General features: G+C 32.6%; 1 long non-coding RNA gene across 1 annotated transcript in view; it reads right to left on the bottom strand.

Annotated features, from left to right (window-relative positions):
* Positions 1-2,639: 2,639 nt before the first annotated feature.
* The window catches only part of LOC143236420 (uncharacterized), a 35,549-nt gene continuing 20,990 nt past the window's right edge, over positions 2,640-17,198 (bottom strand). Inside the window, exon 4 of the long non-coding RNA XR_013019553.1 lies at positions 2,640-2,712. This is a non-coding gene — a long non-coding RNA (uncharacterized LOC143236420). The remainder of the gene's footprint in view (positions 2,713-17,198) is intronic.

The following is a 17,198-nucleotide window of genomic DNA, read 5'->3' as shown; positions in this document are numbered from 1 at the left end:
TTAACAATATGCTTCCGGAACATGAATTTAATAAATGACAGCCAAGTATTCAAAAGCTACTGGTCTCCATTTCCTCATAAGCACATCATGAAAAAATAACCATTTAGAACTTTTTCGAATTCATTTTCGAGTACATATTTAAATAGTGTAAAGGATCTGCAGATCCTTTTTTGCTCAGCAATCAGTTTACTTTTAGCAAATAGAACTTCAGTAGATGAGCCAAATCCCTCACATCCATCATTGTAGCTCACGTCTATAATATCATCCTCTGAATACGTGTCTATTATTTGTTTTTGACTTAACTTCTTAACCTGAGCTAGAATCAAAGCAGACGAGAGAAATACATCACGATTCACCTCGACGACAACGTAATTCTTACACCATTTTGGGTTAAGCAACAGCTTTTCCCCCAGCCTAATAGTTTCCTAACATTAATGTTTGTTTGTTTTGATTTATGCACAAAGCTACACGAGGGCTATCTGCGCTAGCCGTCCCTAATTTAGCAGTGTAAGACTAGAAGGAAGGCAGCTGGTCATCACCACTCACCGCCAACGAATAAGAATATTGACCGTCACATTATAACGCCACCACGAACTGAGAGGACGAACATGATTGGTGTGAATGGGATTCGAACCCGCCACCCTCGGATTAGGAGTCAAGTGCCTTAATCACCTGTCCATGCTGGGCCCTCAACATTAATGATACACCCCTAATTGACAGAATAGGTTTTATCCAACCACTCCCGAAACTCGGTCTCATGCTAAATAAATGTTATATTAACAAAGCCTTCCTTAATAGCATGAGCAATACCAGACTGACCAGTGACAGAACATGAATCTAAAGGTAATATACCTTTTAACAACAATGATTGAGTCGCCCCAGTATCACATAAAATACATATGTGTATGGGATTGGCAATGTCATTTGTCAAAAAATAGAACCAACAGGTACAAAAGGTCTAAATACCTCCTTCACAACATCAGTCTCTATATTAAAGACCAAAACAATGACATCGGGCGATATGGTGAAGCTACGTCTACTGTATATTGTCTCCTTTTCTTTTTGGTTTATCAATTACCAATGAACAAACATAGTATGACCAGATTTTTGTAATGACAGGCAGACGTTAATTGTTTTGATGAAGTTATATCCTGACTGTCAGAAGATTTCAAACTAGAGAAGCTAGATTTTTAGAAGAATCTTCAACTTTAGTGAATTGGACAGATACAGATTTTTCTTGAGATGACAACAATTATTTTTTTATAAAAAATTATTTTATGAGATTAAAGTGTAATCACTTGAAAGAGATGCTGCTCCTGTAGTGTTGCAACTTTCTTTTCGTTTAAATAAGTTTAAAGTCCTCAATTAGACATAACTATCTTAGTTTGTCAAACCTGTTGCCAGTATGCATAGAATGTATATCATCCATCAAAATAGACCTCTTTTTCTAGAGCAAATTCCATATAAGTTAACTTATGGCGATAAGCCTTCGATACTAGCTCCTATGCTTTGAAAATAGCTAATTTAACCTTATCATAATTCCTACAATATTGTATGTAGAGAGAATGGCATCAGCTTCTTGTGGTTTACCAGTTAAAACACTTTGTAATAATAATTGTTGTTGTTTTGTTGTTTTTTAATTAAGCACAAAGCTACACAATGGGCAATCAGTGCTCTGCCCACCACGGATATCAAAAGGGTTTTTAGCATTGTAAGTCCGCAGACATACCGCTGAGTCACTGGGGGGCTATAATAATAATAATAATGACCATTTTTCGGCGAGTCATTCCATAACTTGGGCAACCTTCTCAAAATGTTGGAAATATTTATCAACTTTATTTTTATTAAATGGTGATTCTTTAACATATCGACTAAGTTTCAAGTTGTCATTTTTCCTTCGTTGATACCAATTGCGTCTTATTTCCATTTTTTAAATCTAATTTCTTTACCAGCTGGGCCCCGGCATGGCCAAGTGTGTTAAGGCGTTCGGCTTGTAATCCAATGGTCGCGAATTCGAATCCCGGTCGCACCGACCATGCTCGCCCTTTCAACCGTGGAAGCGTTATAATGTGACGGTCAATCCCACTATTCGTTGGTAAAAGAGTAGCCCAAGAGTTGGCGGTGGGTGGTGATGACTAGCTGCCTTCCCTCTAGTCTTACACTGCTAAATTAGGGACGGCTAGCGCAGATAGTCCTCGAGTAGCTTTGCGCGAAATTCAAAAAACAAACAAAGAGATATGCAAAGTTATACATGGACTTTTCTCTAAGTTAAAATACATTTATTTGCGAGCTTTTGGCCCTTTTGCCAGAGCCTTCATCTGGCAACAATTAATTCAAACAATAACAATTACAGTCATATTCCAAAACTTGTCCAGAAGACCGTAGACAATAATTGAAGCAACTGGTGCTTGTGGCCATGTAACCGTTACATCAAGGTAAAAATGCCACATTGGGCCAATATACTTATCACTAACTAAATACATATTTTTTTATATATTTGTCTTCGTTAAACAAAATTTTGTTTTACTCTTTTTTCCCCATCCTCAACAACAACAAGTTTCCTGGCAACTATTAACTAATTGTTTTTTTTTCTTAACCACAAAGCTACCTAATGTGAGCTATTTGTGTTTTACTCACCTCTGGTATTGAAACTCAGTTTTTAGAGTTATAGGCCTACAGACTTTCTGCTGTGCCACTGGGGTGAGGGGGACACTGTTGACAAAATAGTAATAACATACCTTTAATTCAGCGTAAAAAAGTTTTAAAGGACACTCCTATAAATATCAACTGAATGTAATAACACAAGATCCTTAGATTTCACTGAACAGAATAAAAATAAATATATCTACAAATCCAAAAGTTCATTATTAAGAAGACGTATCAAGACACCTTAGGTACCATTATAAAACTAATTTCCGGTCTGAAGTATATTATCACGCAAAACAATTTACACACAATGTACAATAAACAGAATATTCCATCATTAAAAATGTGTATTTTATTTTCGTGTACACGTATTTGCAATTTCTTATGCTAAAACCAATTGTCCCTTAGCTTATAAAACGTACCTAATAAGTTATTAGAGTTGTTCATGTCGGTAATATTTAAAAACGTGTTTGTTAGTAATTGGTTGTTTGTTTAATACAAAAACTCAATCTATGTTCGAAGTGTGTTATTACCAGTCATGGTGAAAAATTCTTCTGTAAACTATTAATTATATGATTTACTTTTAACTTGGGATTAAATGTTACTTTGCAATTCATATGTAGCCTAACATATTACCTATCTTTATTGCATATGGTTAAACATAGGGCAAACACATTCTTTCTCTACCTCCAGCTTGTATGAACGTGTCACCCACGGTAATAAAAATTGCTCATTTTCCTATTTTGTTCACATGACTATTAAAGTTTTCCTCGTGTGATGAGGATTTGATGTTAGAATCAACCTATTTAAGACAGGTAGAGGATATCAACCTAAAATCATAGATATGATGTATAGTAATTATTGTAACACACTCCAAATTTCTGGATGTTCCAAATTACAGGTAACGAAAACTTTGAAACTTTATACTATTATGAAGAAAAAATATTTAAGACTACATCCCTCAAACGTGTGCTATGTCTGAGCTTAAGCATCTGAATGCGCTTTCTGTTGTTAATTTCCGCAGAAATGATGTGGTTAACAGATTCAAGTTAAATTTGATATAGAATGTATCTCTATTACTGTGAGAGTCTATCGCCTATAGACACAAACCGCGATACATTTTACAATATCCTTCATTATAATTTGTACCATTTCTTTGGTGTTGTGAATTGGTTTCATGGTGCTTTTATTTTAAATATATGTTATTCATGTATTTTATACTCAGAATATAGATTATTTCATTCAGCAAAGTGTTTTTAATTATATAATTTTTTGTATCAAATTTTCAAAGTGAATTGAAACATATGTCAGTTTTTAACTTTAAAGTAATATAAATATTATGACTTTTCAATCTGGAATGCAGCAGTTATTATATTTTCTTTGATCAAAGGTCTAACTATTCAATTAAAATATCTCTATAAACCAAATCCTAAATGTTTAGAAAAGCTGTCTTTAAATAAACAACAGTGTCTGTGCTTTCACGTTAAATATTAATGTACTCAATGTTATTTTGTTAAATTTAATACCACTGTCAATGTAAACGAAATTAATAAAGTAGAACAACTAGTGGTGTTTTGTATATTTTGTGAGTTATTTTTTCTTGTTATAGAAACAATGAGAAAGGAAAGTAATTGAAAACGAACGACTCACGACGTAAAAACAAATTTAAGACACGCGAGGTTACTGTAAATGTCACCAAAAGAAGAAGAAAATATATTTAGTTGCAAGGAAAACATTTGCGTTGATTCTGACGTTATAGATCTTTCGATACCATGGCAACAGACTTAAAAGAAACTAGACACACGATTAGCACTCACCAACACTGACTTGAAATCTAATGGATTGAAATGAAAACGACTTGGCAATGAAATGATATAATAAAAGTTTTTATGAAAGAAAACTCTTTTACACAGTAATTCTAAAACAACCTTTCTCAATGAGCAAATCACAGATATGTTTTGCTGAAAAGTAACAAATTAATAAGTATTAGATGTTACTTTTTGCTAAGATCTTCCTCAACAAAAATAGTATATGTATATCTGTGTTTGTGTGTGTGTGCATAATAGTGTGCAAAATTGTTAAGGCGAAGTCAAAAATTAGATTTTAGGCTACACTCAAAGAGTAATGGAAGGTAAAATAAAGGTGAAATATCAAAATTGGATTAATATTCATATTTAGTTCAACAAAAACTGGATGGAAATGCTTGAGTTCAGTAAATAGTTAATATTTTATGTGTCCTACCTTTCCTTTAATAACTGCACAGTCTTTCAGACATTGTTGCAATATATTTAATTAAAGTGTCCCTTAGGGTTTTAAACAAATGTCTCTAATATACTCCCATAAAGTTTCTTTGGAAGTAATATTTGCTTTGTCAAGTTTCTCATCTATCACATCGCAGATATGCTCAACTGCGATGAGATCGAGGCTATGAGGGTCCATTGTATTATTTTAATGTCTCCAACAGTTCATTTCTTAGCTACGAAGTTTCTGCACATGTTGATTTAGTGTATGGTTTTGTTAATTTCTTGGTTGAAGAATCCTTTACCAGTAACACGCAAATCGCTGGGTATACCATGACGAATCAGTATGCGATGGTACTTGCACTGGTTCATTACATACTCTATTTTGCAAACATTTCGTGCCGCCTCAGCTGGAAAACAAAACAACTTCCAAACTATCACACTGTCTTTCCTGTGCTTCATGGTAGGTGCTATACATTGAGGTAGATATATTTCTCCTTTCTTCCTCCGGACGTATAACCTACTCTTTAAACCATGTATTTTAAACTTTGATTCATTTATCCGTAGCACACTTTACCAATCATCAGTAGTCAAGTTTTTGTACCTCTTAATAAATTTCAGTCTTTTTACGATACTTAGAGATAGAAGTGATGTTTTTTGGGTTTTTATAACTACTACACGACCAAATATTCCATCTTCGTCGAGTCTTCTTGATACTGTAGATCTGGACACTTTTGTGTCATATGGTAAATGGTCGTTTATCTCATGCATGAAATCAGTGACAGTCTTCCTTCTGCCCTTAATGCTTCATAAACGATAATCTAGATCTTTAACATCAGTATCATTGAGTTCAGGTGTTCTGTCTCTTCCTCTCCTATTCTCAAATTTAATTGTCTTGGTCTCACGATCTAGGGTGTACTTGAAAGTGTTGGGAAACATTTGAAGTCTGCAGCAATTTGTCAGAGAGCCCTACCAACATCACGAAATCTACTAACAATTCTCTATACTGTCTGTGCAATGGCATGATATTAAAACTTAAAATATAGTGTTAAACACTGTTTTTATCAAGATATCCTTGTAGAGTGATATTAAACTGATTTCTTCTAGCATATACCGGTATCGTATGATAGCTTCTTTCTATATAGTTAAGATACTGCATGGAGTACCATGACAATTATTTCAGATCCTAAATTTGATCACTATGTTAATTCAAACAGAACTCTTATGACATGTCCTTGATACAAGTATATGGAAATTCTAAAGAATGATAAGTATTCTCACCCAGGCTCATACAGTTGTCAACATGGATCAGTAAAGCATTACAATAGCATTGAAAATTACATTCTGTTATGACATGGAAGAATTATCACTATAAAATGAAAATAATGATAAAACATTCTTTTATCCTAACACTTTTTCACAGTCCTGTATGTTTATGATAAAGAGGAATGTATGTTTACATAGATGTTATAAACACAGGTAGCGTTAGATATTATGTATTAACCTACCAATAAAAATTTTAAATTAATATAATAAACAACGTATATATTTGTACAAAATGAGTTCAGTAACACTGGCCTCCACTTTTGCTGTGAACTTTCACTACAGAGTTGAATATGTTATACTAAAATGACTTTGAATATGCATAGCAGCAGTCACATGACAACCATAACATATATAATGTCGCGTTGGAACGCCTTTTACAAGTATTATATTTTGACATTTTTTGGTGTCACATAACAACCTTTTCTGAACGCAAAATATCCATAGATTCAAATTATAAAGATATATTCCATATATAAAGACGTAGCGGTCAAGTCGCCTAACACACTATCTTTGGATTTCTGTGCGATCAATCTCTTGAAACGATACCTGGGAAACTGTTTTCCTCATACACTAAATGTATTAAGTATTCAGGGAGAATAGCATGCTTTGAACGTGATACCCTTACAATGAGGTTTTCTTGGAATGGAAACTACGCTGCAGGCTATTATGAAGGTGTACAGTCATCAGATAGAGCATGGCAAAATGGGCGGCTTGTACTTTAATGAGGTAATGAGGCTATAAAATAATTATGATATAATGCACTAAACGCTGTCTATGATATTATGTACCTTTATCAGAACAAATAATTTTTTCTATCCAAACTTTTAACTTTGCGATGAATAAAAACTAATATGTAAATTCGAAATGTATTTTCTATCTATTTCGTACCTCAACAAATTCATCAAAATACGAAAAGCCAAGTATTGTGCACTTAAAGACAGTACGTTGCTCTCATACTAAAAAGCTGCTTTCACTGCTTGGAGACCAACACCAAATAAGGAATATAAACTGTAAAGTCGATAAAGCGCTTAGCTTTCTGTAACCATGCGTATTTTTCATACACAACTTATTTTAATTAGGGTAATTAGAGTATGTACGTACAGGAAACTAGGTAAGAGTAGTAAAGTGCTTCGTAAGATAAACGTCAGTAATAAATATATTCTGCTAAATATTGTTGGATAAAAATGGTTTAATTTAATTTCTATGTAAATTATGAATGCAAAAGAAAAATAACAGCTGATTAAAAAATGAATTGTAAGCTTAAAGTAGGATGATATTTTGTAGTATAGCAGGAATTCAAACTCGGTTAGTCATCTTCCAAATCCAGACCCTTATAAGAGGGTCACTTCCAAACGCAACAAACACAGTAATTTACAGCGAGTAGAAGAATGTAGCAGAGTAGATAATTACTGCTGAACTTCTACATTTTTTTCAGCTTAAATTTGGATTTATGGCAAAGTTGCTAAGATTATGTTAATTTTTTAAATGATGTACAGTAATGAATTACAATAGTACAGTACAATATTTTACTGTACTTACTGTGTGCAGTATAAATATTTGTATTATAAATATATATATATATATATATACACACACACACACATATTCATCTATCTATAGATAAGTATATAGAGGCAAATAACCAGGCAGTCATCAGTGAAAATAACAGGTAATTGGTGCGAGAAATTAATGATATTCTTACGACTGGATTCTGAATAAGTCTTTTGTTGAGAAAAACACGCAAACGTAGTCTGCAAGTTTTGACAATGTATGTCAACATCAATAACATTATAAAAACAACCACTGAATATCTTAGTAAAAGTTATTATGAATAGTCTTCGCCCGAACGACAAATATTAATCGTGTTAAGTTGAAATGTCTGATTTTGTTCGTTAGTACTTTTAACAAGTAATCTACAGGTAACAAGATAGAAACCTGACTTGGAACATGCTTGCTCTTTCAGCTATTGGAGCATTATAATGTTACGTTGAATCCCACTATTCGTTGGTAAAGAGTATTCCAAGAATTGGTAATGGATGCATTTGGTGCATTGTCTTCACCTTGATCAGCAGTTGAAAATTAGAGATGACGAAAGATAGCCGTAATAACTTTAGCATGAACAAATAAATAGTATCCTTTACGAAATTCACACAAGGAAAAACAAAATATGAGTAGATAGAAAACACGTGAAATATTTTATAACAACAATGACAGAAAGCGTTCTGCAGTTTGGTTTCTGTAAACTGGGGCACCGTCGTTTTACGACAGATTACACTTTTTGTTTAGGTTTGTGCGTTGCTTCCACACTTTTGTATCTATTACGTGTGACCTTTAGGATCTCAGTGATAAATCAGTCCTCATGAAGAGTTACCAGGCTCCACACTGCTTTTTAGCTTATTTTTTGTTGGTTGTTTGTTTCCAGCTGACGACTGCACCGTCTTTTATTTTTTTTACTTATTTTTTATATTTATAAAAGTATTTATTACAGTGTAAAAAGCTGTTAAACAAGATAATTTACATTCAGAACTTTGAAATCCTCAAATGTGATCCCAAAAAATATACTTAAAAGAGCTGAGAGGGCTTCACGTATTCAAATGAAAACTGACATGGACATGTAAGGTATTGTTCAAACCTACGTTGGGAATTTTCGATATTTTTGTATCGGGACATCCATATTAAGATTTGAGAATTTCTGGGAGTTTCACGATTTATTACAGTAACTTCAAAACTGACATAAACGTAAGGTGTGGTTCGAAACAAGGTGTCACAAACCCTTTTTACAGTTGTTATTGTTTCACATAAAGTTTTAGCTAATTTACCAGTACATGTTTATTATGATAGCCCCCTGGTGATTTAGAGATAAGTTTACGGACTTGGAAAGTTAATCTCCAGAGCTCGATTACAGCGGAGGACAAAATGCAGGTAACACCCTCTGCGACAAACAATGACGTATTGTAATAAGTAAACATGTAGCTGACATTTAGTTTCAAAATTCTGAAACATTTTCAAGCTAACACAGAAAACTGTAAACATTCAAAATTATTCTATTCTCAGTAGCAATTGTTTAGAGTACTAGACATGGTACTTATAATTATTTCATGAATTTTTAACTACAGAAAGTGAAATAACCTTGGTTGACCGATAGTTCTAGAAAAAGGTTTTTATTCCCTTATGTAATGGCGCATGTCAAAATATACAAAGAATGTCAACAAGATAAAAAAACGTTTTTACATAAGCTAATTCCAAATATAATAAGCTTTTTATTCGATAGAAATATGCATAAACCAGTAAGAAAAAGCGATCATAAAAAAACACGACTGACGCCTTGAAGATTGTCAAGTAACTTCATTACATTGATTACTACCAGGACGATTTCAAAAATACTTAAGTAAGAAATGCACATAACCTTTATAACAAACGCTTATTCAAATTGGTTCATATAAGTTAAATACATTCTGGATAACAAATGGTTATTCATAAACCGAACGTCAACTCTTACCTGAGAAATGTTTCATTAAGTTTGCCGTTATGTGATTGAAAAATAATCAAAGTCACTATGCAACATTTACAAATTAGAAGGTAAATCTCGAGAAATAAATTTTGATATAATTATAAAGAGACTGAGTGACCTGATTGTTATCACGCCACACGCAAATTTTTGCAATATATGGACCCCGTAAATTTAGGAGCTTTGTGCGATACTCCAACCCATAATTTTGTAATCTCAGTAAAACAAAACAATATCATAATATAGTTTCGGAATTCTAGTTAAGTGCTAAATACTATCTAATGACGATATTATTCCTCAAAATGATGCTTATATTACATATAAACATTAGATTTTTATAGTTTAGCCAATTTCTCCCATTGTTCCTTGATTTAATATGAGAACTAGGCTTAATATATAATCACGACTGTAATAATACCTTTTGAACAAGAAGCCATTGCTATGAATGTACATGAACAAGTGTGCTGTCTGGTTCATACTTTCTCGTATCAAATATTCAATTAGTCCGTCACTATTCAGAATCATTTTCAGATAAGTCATTCAAGTTGACAAGTTTTCTTCAGAAAAGCTTTAGATATTTTATATTTCATTCAAGAGAATATCAACTTGAGCACGAAAGTTTATTTTTATATAGAAAACAAAACACATAGAAACATGGATGTTGGTCATTACTTAAATTAATCAATGAGAAGTCAAAGCCACGTTTCCTATCCCCCCACAAAAAAAAATGTAATCAGTATGTAATGCATTGTGAACAAGTCCACTGTCCACATACGAGTTCATTTCTCCCTTACTTCTATGACTGACGTATAGATTTGCCTGCTCAGCACTCGTATAGAAAAGCGCGTGACAAAATGAATGAAAAGATTTTAAGCACTGTTTTTATCTAACAAATGTTCTGACACTTACGTGTTTGCTATACACCCAAATATCAGCCTTCAGTCACATTAACATTACGAAAGGTATTTTATAAGTGTGAAAGACAGAAGACTTCATAAAATAGCTCAAACAATTTCATTTTTACAGAAACGGACTTAGCTTCCACTGTGTAACCCTCGACAATATGATTGAAATCACACGCAAATATGGCATTTTTGAAAATTAATTTTAAATCCATTTCAAAATTGACTGTGTCCTAGATCTTCTTTTTTATATTTATTTTTTGTTCGTTATATAATTTTTAAATGTGAAAATAAATTAGAAGATACATGTACACCGTTGCTGTGGTTACAAAGCAGGTCTCAAGAGTACATGTTATGTTTATATTTGATCTGCTTCTTTCAAATTAATTTCAGAATTGTCATATAAATCCGCTTTCTCTAAATTAGTTTTTGTTTAATATTTCATTATTTAAATGTAAAAATTAATTGGGAGATGTCGTATGTGTATATAACCATTGCTGTAATTACCTATAAACGTTTACAATGGGTGTGATAATGTTCATGTATAGAACACTTGTTCCTTAGTTCATATTGAGCGAGAACTACACTTTTGTTGTTACTACTGTTTGTCAATTCCTGATGAAAGTGTGTGTGTGTGTGTGTGTGTATATATTTATCATATACGACCTTTTAGCTGTTACCGAAACGGACATACGTATGACATACATATTTTCTGTGTCGGAGTGCAACACGTTTCAGGTCACAAAAAAACAAATTAAAATTGAAGAATCGCTGTGGAAAATTTTGCAGCTTCTTTCAAATAGAATAAATCCGATAATTCAAAACAAGACTGACAATGAATTTTTCAAAGATTACCTGTGATTCAAATAACAATTATACGAATAAATATTGCTAATACAGCGCGACAAAATAGATTTAGTATCAAACGTAAAACTAAATCCGAATTGGATGCCCAATTTGATATTCAATTTGTGGCTTGATTTTCCTAGCGACTTAAAGATATATTTACTTTGCGCTATTTGTAAATCTATGATATATCGGTTAAGTACCTTTATGATCAATATTTATAGCGCTAGGTTATAATAGTGTATCAGCCGTCGGTTAATGTAATTTAATAACTCTTGATAATAATATAGTTAACCTTCATATTCATATACTTGTAGATCATTATGTGCCTATTAGGTACATCCATCACTTTATCCTTTTTGGCTTTCTTTCTTAGATGTGACCTGATAGTAGCTTTCGTGGATTTCTCACATACAATTAAAGACGAACGAGATATTTGAGGGGGGGGTAAAGAAAAATAAGTAAATAAGTATGAAAAAATGAAAAAAAAAGGCACATGCACTAAAGATCTATCGGTGTGGACCTGAGCTTCAAATATAGATTTCTCAACACGTGTTTAAAAAGGGGCACTGAACTGGTTCACTTTGCACAGTAATGTGTTTTTTCAAAAACTTCCATGACAGTATACCCGCCGGAAGAGAACGCCAAGGCATGAAATTATCCAATTCCTCCCCTCCCACATTATTCTAATATCTAATTTGTAATAAAATATCTTCAAAAGTTAATATTTTAAAACTTAATATTTACAACTTCGTACAAAAAAAAAAAAAAAGTTTCGCCGGTATTCATTATCACTTCTGAAATAACTTGCCGATTCTACGTATCAATTTGTACCATAACGTAAATTCATCGCGTCATGCTTCTGCGTCTACTTCTGTTTGGTTTCTATTATTATTTAGTTTGAAACATTTTTCTTTCTTTCATTCAGACTTGTTTAATCTTTAATTATCTTACTTTTAGTTTTTGTTTGTTTAACAAGTCCTTTTTGTTGTATTATTACACGCTTTGTTTTTGTTGTTGTTGTTGTTTTAATATATATAAACATATATATATTATCTTAAATCCAGTGTAAGGAGAATGTTGATTGGTGGAAATGTGTGCTTCCTGTACGAAACGTTTAAGTTGAAATATGCATATCAACAGCATATTTCAACAATCTCTGTTGAACTTGGCAATCACTGCAGGTTGGCACGGCCATTCCTCTTCTGCAGACCAAACCCATGGAGGTTGGTTGAAAAGGGAATATGCATTGCGGATCTTTTTGCAAGCAAGTGCAGCTACTTCAAACCACGGTTTCCTCTTTAGATGAGACCTAGGTGCTACTTCAAGTCTTGTGTGGTGTAGAGAACTTCTTTTTTGAAAGTTTGATATACAGACTACAGAACTATGTATTTTATTAACCTCTTGCCCCCCCAGTGGCACAGCGGCATACCTACAGACTTAAAATTATACAAACCGGGTTTCGATACCCTTCGTTGGCAAAGAAGAGATGGCCCAATATGTAGCTTTGTGCTTAACTTCAAATAAGCAAATTAACCTTATTCACTTCAATTGGAAAAATGGAAAAGTAAAAATAAATTATTATTTTAAAAACTCATACAAAAACAAATTAATGTGTTATCATTGCATCCGCGAATTTCTTTTTCATTCACTTCCTACAGTTCTATTTGTTGTAAAGCGCTAAGCTACGTAATAAGCTATTAGTGCTTTGCCCTACAGGGTATTGAAACCCAGTTTTCAGCGTTATAATTATACTAGAGCCCTGAGCATGAGTTCTAATTTGTACTTCGCTTTTAAAGTATGATTTAAATAAAACTATGATTTACCTCGATAATCTTATTGTACATTTGCAATTTTCTCAAACTGTGATTATTTAAAATAATTCTACACGAATAACATTATAACTTCAACGCTCTACATCGATTCAAAAATCTAATTAGCAATATTATAGGGTCATAATACATTTCACTTCTTTTAAATCATAATCTGTTTGACCTAGCTCCATTACAACATTTCAAGTAGGCTTTAGCTGAAATATCAAACAGAAGTTTGAGTATTTCATATACGAACTCTAAGTTCAAGAAATTTACTTTCATGTGCTTAAACCTAAGACTATTAATACTAGTATTACTATAAATTTAGGCCTCAAGACATAGGCTTAAATGAATCTGATGTTTGTAATAAAGCACTCATCTTACTCTCTGAGGTTTCAGTTTTGCACTTTTTTAAAGCGTATGCAAAATAGAAATATAAAGTTAAATGCTACATTATCGTAATGGTTTGGAACAAACACCTAAATATGATAGTAATACTTTTTTTGAAGAAACAGATTGTCCAATGATTAGTAAATAGTTTAGTGTGTATTATTTTATTCTCGTAAGTTCTCAAGTAGGCCAGAGGACTTACAATGTTAGCATTTGAGGTACGATTCCCTATGGTGGACATAGCGCAGATAGTCTGTTCTGTATATCTGTGCTAAAACAAACAGAATCGTTTACTTGGTTTTTGGCCTCAGGAGTCAAACTCCGATTAAAACTTGCATTTGCACCAAATTCTTCTTCTAGGTTAAAATGAGTTATAAGTATTTTTGCAATTTTTATTGTAATTTCTCTGCTTACATTATGTCATTGCTTCTGTAATTAAGCACAAAGCTATACAAAATGTTATCTGTGCTCTGCCCATCATGAGTATCGAAACCCGATTTCTAGTGATGTAAGTCTACAGACATATCGCTGTGCTGCTAGGGGGCGTTTAGCTTATGAAAACAAATTAAATATCTTCTACACATAACAAGATCACTACAATGTTAGTTCCCACTTTTGTCCATGTCTAGGAATGTATTGCTTTTGAACAACTGCCTAATTTTTAGAAGGTATACTTTGTAAGTTAATTATTAATAATGTAATATACTGTTATGAACATTTTTCAATACATTTTGCCCTGGTATGGCTAGATAGTTAAGGCACTCAACTCGTAATTCGAGGGTCGCGAGTTCGAATCCCTGTCACACCAAACAGGCTCGCCCTTTCAGCCGTGGGGGCATTATAAGTGACGGTCAATCCCACTATTCGTTGGTAAAAGAGTAGCCCAAGAGTTGGCGGTGGGTGGTGATGACTAGTTGCCTTACCTCTAGTCTTACACTGCTAAATTAGAGACGACTAACTCTGATAGCCCTTGTGTATCTTTGCGCGAAATTCAAAAACAATACGTTTTGCTTGTTTGATTAGTGTATCTTTGTAATTCTTACATTTTTTAATGTTTCTTTTTTTACATCATTAAGTATAACATTTCACACAAAATGCACTTTTTCATGTAAATTTGAAATTTGTTTTCTATGAATCATATAGACCGCTAATGTGAAAAACTAACTATAAAAAAACCTTTGTCCTCAGTAAACTATGATAACGTGTTTGTTTCTTTGTTTTGAATTTCGCGCTTTCTTTGTTGAAAACTAGGGACGATAGCAGATAGTATTAGTATACATATTTGCCATAAACAAACAATATGGTATTAGTCACAAACATAAGGAAGAAATTTCGCCGATCGCACCAAATCACGTTAGCTGCGTGTGTTTCGAAATTGTGCACTCGAAACAAGCACTCAGCAGTCGCAATATAGGGGGGGCATGTATACATTAACAACAGGAAACTTAGCAATGATAAACAGAAAATACAATACACATCAAAATTAACTTATTTCAGCCCAATGAGAATTTCAATCAAATTTTAATTGAAGTTATATTTTTGTGCTCTTCTTACCATATTATTTATAGAACAGAAGTGAAACTTGTGATCAGTGATGTCGAGAAATATGTATGCAAAAACGGCTTGTTTGGGTTGAGAAAATATTTTACATAGAAGAGCGAAAACGTTTCGACCTTCTTCGGCCATCGTCAGAAGTGAAATTTGTTATCAAGCAACTATGATTTTATCTCATACCACGTCATAGTCAAAACGGCTACCAAGTTTCGCCGGGTTATAATTATCTGGCTGAATATCACATAAGATAAACGATGTATTACAATGATTATGAGTCTTCATTTAACATAAACAGAAAATAATACATGGGTATTTCATATAGTAATATTGGAAATTGTTAAAATTACAATTTTAAGTATTTTTCGGAAACAAAAGGGCAGTAGACATTACATATCAACTATTTTAAATTCATTCAAATAAATTAAATATAATTTCAAATCTTATGTTAATTCAAGTGAATAATATATAAAATTGGTAAATAAATAGACAACGACCAACGTAAGGAAAGACAATACTACCTTACTACGTACAGAAATTCTCAATCAGAATAACAAAATATAATTAAGCTTCATTAAATGCTTTAAGATATACATTTAACGATTCTCTTTCATAAAATACGTTTTAACAAAAGTATTTTTCAGAAGAAAAAGATGTACCATCATTCTCAATCTTGGGATTGTTGACCTTCTTGTGTCTCTGAAAATACTTTCAAAATTAAATTCATTAACAAAATTACTATACATTATTGATATTACTAGAAGAAATACTCACCCTCCATAGCAGGTATAACTATTGGTTCCTACAGAATACTATTGGGTCTGTGGCCTTTTCTAGAATTATCTGACAGTTCTACAACAATGTACTCACACTTGAGATGCAACAATGTTAACTATCCATGAGAAAAATGATTTTATTGAAATTTTAGTTTAAAAATAAGGTATCATCACAGCATTACATCACAGAGGAGATTTTATTGAAATATTTATTTGTAGACTCACTTATCAATGAAAGTGCCTTGTTTTTCTGTTCCAACGCCCATGAGATTTTCGTTAAAGAAAAACAAATAATTTTTAAGTTTATTGTTTGTTTTATCATTGTAACTTTATTGTTTAAATCTGAAATACACGCTTTTTGTGGAAATTTAAATTGTTTTATTTATTGCTCAGCTATAAAAATACTACCTGGTTATTAAAACTACCACAATGAATATTACAAAAATTAGCCTACATACCATTAAATGAAGCAAAATGTTTTGGCAGTGTCTATGGTATAAATCAAAACAAATTTCTGAGCTTCATAAGCGTTGATAATCTTTGTTGTAATAGCCAGTAGACACTTTTCTGTTGATTTGTACCAACTCAAACTAAATTGTGAATTACTTAAAACACTATTCTGTAAAAACTAACAATTATATTATAAAGTACACGTTGAACAACGCGTACAAATACAGATAAAATAGATATCTACCGATAATTTTCCACATAATCTGAATCACCACCTTCATTTGATTAAAGATAGAAAAAAATTGGCAGCTCGTATTATCAAAACTACATACTGGATCAGGTCCTGGCTATTGATCCAGTATCAGTTATAAAACAGAAAACGTCATGGGAATAATATCGAATTTGTGTGCCATAGACACAAGATAGAAAAAATTAATAAGTATGTAGCGAGCACATCATTTTCCTAATCGATACGTTAGAAGATATAAGTGTCTTATTGTTGGCCTTGTGCTAGTTTTTTTCAATAAAACCGATTAAGTAAACTTCCCTGCAATGCTCTGGTATCGGGAGTGTTTTCTAACGAGTTTTAGAATATCTTAGTTATCAAACACCTGACAATTTTATGCAACGTAGAATAACTACCAGATAATAATGAAGAACTGTTCGTAAGGTTCTGTTATAAATATTCTAGAAACAAAAGAATATTTGTACCGGTACCTTGACAAGTGTGCAATTTGCGGTTTCGATCC

This window comes from Tachypleus tridentatus, chromosome 2, assembly GCF_004210375.1.
Source record: "Tachypleus tridentatus isolate NWPU-2018 chromosome 2, ASM421037v1, whole genome shotgun sequence".
Classification (NCBI taxonomy): domain Eukaryota; kingdom Metazoa; phylum Arthropoda; class Merostomata; order Xiphosura; family Limulidae; genus Tachypleus; species Tachypleus tridentatus.
This window is presented reverse-complemented; position numbering and strand designations above follow the sequence as displayed.